Source organism: Perna viridis, chromosome 8, assembly GCF_037379345.1.
Source record: "Perna viridis isolate PV_CMFRI_1.1 ecotype Kerala chromosome 8, ASM3737934v1, whole genome shotgun sequence".
Classification (NCBI taxonomy): Eukaryota; Metazoa; Mollusca; class Bivalvia; order Mytilida; family Mytilidae; genus Perna; species Perna viridis.
In genome coordinates this window covers 25,165,175-25,172,860 of record NC_142452.1, presented here as the reverse complement: position 1 = coordinate 25,172,860, position 7,686 = coordinate 25,165,175, and positions in this window count along the sequence as shown.

The window sequence follows — 7,686 nt, the reverse complement described above, 5'->3', positions numbered from 1 at the left end:
CAACAAACACGAATCTGCAAAGGAAATAACACTGAGTTCAGAATTGACAACTACTTTCACAGTACAGATTACAACTACCATTGGAGTCAACAATGAAAATCCCCTGAACGAGGCAACCATTGGTTATGGCAAAGAAATCACAAGTAATATACATGTATTAAGAAACACAATATAAAGGAGCTTTCTTCCTTGATATGAGTAATGTTTTTAAATAGTTGGAATCCTTTACTTTTGAGGACTTTTCTTCGGTGGTGTTGTTAACTGCTATCAATAGTCGTATCCATTCCTTGAAACTTAGGTTAGACTAGAAACTGTGAACAGTTTAAATAATATAGGCAAATATATGATTATTAAAACCAAACTTTCTGCCTGAAAAAGACTGATTAGAGATAGGGCGTTATTTATTATTTGTAGATGTAATCAGTTATTAAATAATGTAAAATAACTTTCACAAAAGTATCGTACTGTATCTCGACTAAACTTTGCCTTTCGTAGTTTCTCTAATGTAAGTTTGACAGTTCAACAAACAAAATAAATCACGAAAAGCTCAAACAAATAATTCTACTATCTAGTTAACTGTATTCAGTTGAATAGAAGAAAACATGTTTCATAAAAATGTTATATAATGACTAAGTATATCTCTAAATGCATTAAGAAATAAAAAAAAATCAAGTAGTGACTAAATTATTAAAAACAAACATACAAATTTTGTTGCCTGATCAAATTTTTGTTTGGAGTAAACAAAATATAATCAAATGCGTAGAACACTCATATTCTACTTAGGGGAACAACGACTAAGGGCAAAAGAGAAAAAGAAAACTCAAATAACTCGTGAAGCTAAAGATATTCCAGACAAAATCACATAGAACCATTTCAAGGAAACAGAATGCCACAACAAACGTTAATTGTTAGTAAGGTTATTATATATATGAACGACTTTGGGTCGGTTAACGCTGAATCAACCGCAAAGCGATTTATGTTGCTGCCTGAACCGATCTACATTTGTTTATATCTGATATCCTAACCAACCTTTCCAAACAATTCTTAAATTTTAATTCAGACACACAAGAAAGCCAAAATGATAAAAGAAATTGTTTTTTATTCTAATATACAAAAGACGTTTTAAGGCAGATAAATTCTGTCGCTATTTTCAACTAAAAGCATTATTTGTAATTCATATGCATGTTTTTGCTGTATAAAGATACAATTAAAGTAGTTCTGTTGATAGGGTTGGCTTTGATAGCATGTAACGTTATACGAAATAGATTATGTTATTCGATGACGCTGCACTATTCATAATTTTACAGAAATTGAATTATTCGTAAGTAAATTGAATTTTGTCTGTCTCATGTCTTACTTTTTTAAGGATACTTCCTGGCCTAACAGGGCGATATCTTTGTATTTTAATCAAACGCATAAAACCTTTGATCAAATTCTTGGACCTTGAATCATATACTACTTCTATCGCAGAGGAAATATATGAAATTGTCGTGATCGCTGTGTAAAAACTCTATGTAACATGCACATCACTATGAAAAATGCAAGCCCTGAATTTTTTTAAAGGTAAAATGATTGCAGGCGCCTTAGGTATTACCGGAATAGCAGCAGGAGCTATAGCAATCTTCTATCTGACAACGGAACGATTACAGAAGAACAAATCAGTTAGCTTCGAACCAGACAATTCCGACAATACAATCTTTAATCCGTCGTTTGAGATACCATTATGTACAGACGTAAGTCGTATGGTATCTAGTACAAATACTACAGATTTAGAAAGTTATAATATATCAACCATTCACTGTATAATTATGATTGTTGAATCACTTTTGAATATTCGCTTAAATATGATCGAAAATGTCAATACAATATAACATACAAAAGTGAGCCAATACGGAATTTAGTCTTTCAATACGGAATTTCATTCAATACCTCATATTGGCCTAGGGCAATATGACGTATTGGACATGTCAGTCAATGAGGTATAAATGCTTATGGTTTTCCATATCGGCTGCGAAACGAAGCCAATATGGACAGACTTGCGCAATAATCCTATGATAATAAGGCCAGATGAGGAAAAGTTCCAAGATAAATCTTTTGTTTTATTTCGTCCTTCCTTCATATAAAGTTAAATAAGGGAATTTCTCGGTTTTCAGCTAAACGGAAAAAGTTTTATCCTCTTAATCATACTGAAATCCGGATCGGATCAAATTATATATGCTGTCACATATCTTATTCACTAAAACATGCATTTATCATCCGCTAAATTGGCAATATACATATGAAATGTTTTGTAGCAGTTCAACGGATTAATCAATAAGACGCTACAATGAAAAACCAAAATAAAAAAAAAAGATGCTCTGATTTGGAAATTCGTTAATTGTCTTATACAAGTATCTTTAACGTTGATTCTATTTAATCTCCATTCGTAATATCGATTGTGGAAAAAGACAAGTGTTCATCATAATAACTGTTTTACTTCTACCTTTTGTACTGTGAATGAAATTTCACATTAACATAATGTTAAATATCATTAGACATAAGTTTAAGAAATTAAATGCCATTCATTCAGTAGTTCATTGTTCAATTATGGTATAAATATAACGCGTTGAAACTTCCACTCAATGATTATGATTTGTGTTCTTTGTACCCTGCTTCAGTGTTTTCTTTCTTATTAGAAATTAAAAAATGTATTGGCTGTTCAAACGATATACACATTGTCTGTGTCTGGTTGACAGGATGACAAGAAAAAAAGAAAACAAAATGAGGATGAAGAGTTGAATGATATGACCAGTGTTGAACATGTGTATGTCTGACTGACTTATGAACTACTCTGTAGATGCAAACAGAATGAAAAAAAAGTTCATCTTTCTTATCATGTTTCAACACATAATTGATATCATTGTATTTCTTATTCAATTCTTGTAGAAATGATTTTTTATTTGTCTTTCACGAGAAGTTTTAAATTTAGAGTCAGTTTTGTATTTTCAGTACAATCAATCATTAGAATAAAAGATATTGGTGTTAATTCTGATTTGAATTTAAGGAAATTTGATAAATTCAAAGTTTTAAAAAAGACAGTTGTCACCAAAATAGTTCGTCCTTTGTCATTTCAGTTTTACTAAAGGCTAATGACATTATAGTCACATTACAAAATGTGTTCTATGAGTTAACGGACAAAATATTTTACCCAAGCAGAAAGCGTGTTACTTTTGAAATTAAATTATTATGTAATATACATGCTGTGCTGTTTACATACTTTTTTATTCATAAAAGTTTAAATAGACTTGTAATTGATTTCATTGGTTTGGGTTGTTATAAAGTTATATTTAGAATTTGATAATTTTAGATTTGTTCTCCTTTTTGACCAAGGGAGCGCTCATTTCCTAATCATTGTACTTATATCTTTGGCTATTTCCTGTTTCCTGTTTTACGTATGATTGTGTACCACAATAGCATTGTGCCAATGCAGTAAAATTTAATGGGGTGATTACTTTATCATTTTGATACAGACTACATTGTAAGTTTTATTATTATACATAAGGTTTATATTTCATGCTAGCTTGAGTATTTTTTGTTAACAGATAGATATTTTGACGATTTAGAGCAAAGTTTATCATTGACCTTTTTCATTCATTTATGACTTAGGAACCCCGTCTGAATAGTTTGGCATTATTATTGTCGTGAGTTTCTTTTCAAAGTAAATTATTAATTAGCCCTTTTTTACTATCTTTGTATGACGTTTGGTAGATAACAAGAATTTAGGTATCCTATATACTGGTCTTTTTCGTTCTAATAAACTTATTGATTTTTGTTAACTTTTCTATAGAATAAGATATACTACACTCTTCCCTATATTGCATTGATTTATGACTTATTGCTTAATTATGTGTTTTGATAAACTTCATTTTGTCAATTATTATATAGAATGTAACTTTTTTTCTCTTTATAGCTTTTTGCCACCTTGTATTATTTCTGCATATCTACACAATTATGCCGACCTCAGAATAGATGTTATTATGGACATTGTGTTATTTGTGGATGTTATACCAAATGGTCATCTATCTGTCAGTCAGCCGGCGGAATACATGCTTTCGCCAAGACAAAATAAAACAAAACAAACGAATAAAAAAACAAAACAAATCAAAACAAAACAAAAAACAAACAAACAAAAAACAAAAAAATAACAAAAACAAAAAAACAAAAACAAAAACAAACAAAAACAAAAAAAAAAAAAAAACAACAAATAAACAAACAAAATAACTGAATACTGACATTCAAGTATAAATTTGACATGAACATTGACATTTGAAGTCAGATAAGCTGTATACACTAAACATATACTAAGGCAGTGTATGAATTCATGTATATATTTTAAAATTTTATGGTATTTATACAGGAGCTAATGTCAACCTTGTGAATGAAATACATCATAAATATTGTGAACAAATGACATTTGATAGATATCCTCCAAATTGCAACAAATTTGAGCTAAAAATTAAAAAAAAATGACCTTAGATGTTTATTTTAACCTAATGATATATTGCGGGGTGCTATTAAGGTCGAGGTCAAATATGACGGTGTTAAATATATAGTTGATAATGTCATATGTTTTATGGTGTCTAGTTATATTACAGTTTAAATTTGTCGATTTCAAATTATGTCCCACAATTAGTTTTCACAGATTTTGATGGCACAATTTTATAACTAGTGTCTGGGAGCTACATTATTGAGGCTAGACTTTTTCTGGATTATACTCACTTGCAGTATGACGGGTGTCGCTGGCGAAGCAGGATATGCTTACCCTTCTGGAACACCTGAAGTCACTCCCGTTTTTTGTGGGTGCATTGTTTTTTTTTGTGTGTGACGTTTTGTTTTCGTTGACTTCAGTTTTTATATGTAACCTATTTTCTTCGGTTTGATACATTGTGGAACGTCCTTGTTTCCTGTGTTCACGTTCTGGCCCTAATTTAGGATTTTGACGCATTTGGATTATTCCACTGCTGACGCTTTGGAATTTTGTGAAATATTTATATCAATGCCGGACATTTCTGTATTCAATAACGCGCATGGAGTTACTTTTCTCTTACGCGACTTCACACGTTTTCAAACTGTGTAATTTCTCATTCCATTCTTTTATTCAGTTTCTTAACTCTACCCCCTCCCTACATTTGTATTGGCATATTTATATAACATACAAGTATTATCTTTGTAAAAGTGTTATTCGGTCAGTGAGAATAAAAAAAATAACCCTTCAAACCATTATCAAATACGGATTATTGCATTACTTTTATCTTAATTATTGCATGACTTAATCCGAATTACTGCGCAATCTAATTTCCAATTATGACGTCATCATTTATCATTTCTTATGTTGCATCCTTCCTTCTTTTCTAGAATAATCTCTGCAATGGTTGCATAATTTTCATAAAGATTGAAAAAAGTGAATAATCAGAATTATTTTTGTTATATTATCTCAACTTTATTATATTATACAAAATAAAATTAATTACAATGAGACAACATACCCTGAATATTTCGGTTTGGTTTCTAAAAAAATGTGTTTTTTCGACGTTTAAAAACTTATTATTACTTGTTTGATAGCCCTTTCTAGTCTGCAATAAAAAAATGGTAATGTTTATCAAGTCTTTACGAATTTAAATTCTCTAAAGTACATTCGTTCATACCAAAATCCGATGGACTAATTAACTGTGCTTAATAGATTTATTCGTTTAGGATGCGATTATAAATCGTTTTTGAATATTAAATTAAATCGTCAATGTTTAATTTTTTGCCGCGTTTTCAAAGAAAAAAAAATAAAAACATGATAATTAGAGTCATAGGGATTGAGCAATGTTTTATTTCAAAATGTATAGATTTGTAAAATTGGACTGTTCACGCATAATCCTGACTTAACTATTGCTAATATCTCTATTGTATGTATTCACAGGTTGAGTAAAAAGGTTCATTTTATTTTCCCATTTTAGGACACAAGTGAGAAGGGCAGTACGAGGTAATTCAAAATACAGAAAATATATTTCTGCTGCTTGACGTGGCCCATGCGACGGATGGCATATTTTGATTATGTTACACTCTATGTATAAACGGTTTGTAAAACAAACCCTGAATATATATGGGTGTTTTATTCTGCCTTATGTATTTTTTTAACGTCTATAAAACCTCTGTTTTAATAAAACAAATTATTTACTTTTACCTGAATAGTTCGACTTTTTCATATAAATCGAGGATTTTTTTAAAGAATTCACAACGTAAAAAATGTTCCATTCTGCAGCGTAAATCATTTATGGTTTAAAAATATGTGACTACTTTTTAGGTGATATGTTGTAATTTTCCATATTTCAAATGATAAAAAAGCGGTTCTTTGTTATTCTTTTTTGAACATTTTTGAACTCTTGATAAAAAAGAAAGAGCACAAGGAAAACCTCCTTTATTAATATATACTCACTTTCTAGACAACTCAGGTCGTTAAGTTTTTAATATTTGTTATTATACTTTGTTTGATGAACATCATCGAAGTAAATTCCATCCATTCAAAGCAAACATACTTTGAAACGAATTTTTACATTTTCACTGTTCAATTATCCATTTACCCTGCCATTCTCACTCCATTTTTACCATATACTGACGGGAGATATACCCATACATATAAATGCTATATGCTTAGTACTTCTGCACTGGAATACGTAAGCATTACTCAATAAAATTCTAATCAGCTTTTTTGCAGTTTTGCAGTGAACTATATTGAGTACTTTATTATTATAATCCATATCAACGACATCATTCAGAACTCTAGCCCGTTGTATAGATTGTTTTCCGACGAAACTTCGTTTTATTATTAGAGTAAGGTAAAGTTAGGGTTTTGAAAAAGTAGAATGAATAATTGAATCGATGGAAATGTCCTTTATCCCTGAAAAAAAAAACGAAACTTTAGTGATTTCAAATACAGAAATTCCTCATATCTTGTTAACTCTCAATGACGTAATTCCAATGACAATTGTCATAAACATTTAGGACTTAGCTTCAATATTGATGGTAAATGGAACACACATTTTGAAAATACTATAGAGACCACTTAACCTGAATACTATTCTTACACAGTTACGTAGTTTTGCATCATATTCAAATTAAGATCTCTTTAGAGCAAATATTTTAAATTCATCATGTAGATGTGGTTTCTAGCGTAAACACTGTTCGTACAAATTTATATCATTACTTAAATTTGAATGCGTGACGAAGTCGAATTAGCACCGGGGATATGATATATCGTTATGTAATGAGTAGAGCTAGGCTTGTATTTTTAATGCAAATCGACAGTTCTTTATTATGGTAAATCTCGCTTCAACAGCTCTATCCAATCAAATTGATTATACCAGGCAACAGCAGCTATCATTGGATAGATTTGATCATGTCAGATATTTATTTATAGCGTTGATGGGAAGTGTTTGTTATTGTTGGTGATTATGATTATGGATGGATAATGTTTGTTTATTTATTAACTAAGTGTTTAAATAAAGAACTTTTTGATGATTTAACTTTCAAGTTTATGCATGTAGATATATGAATTTAAACACACCATACAAATTATTCTTTATGTGTCAAATATCACTATCGCTTTCACTAGTTGTTCTATGCAATGTATTAATAATTTGGAATCAATTTCATTAAAAT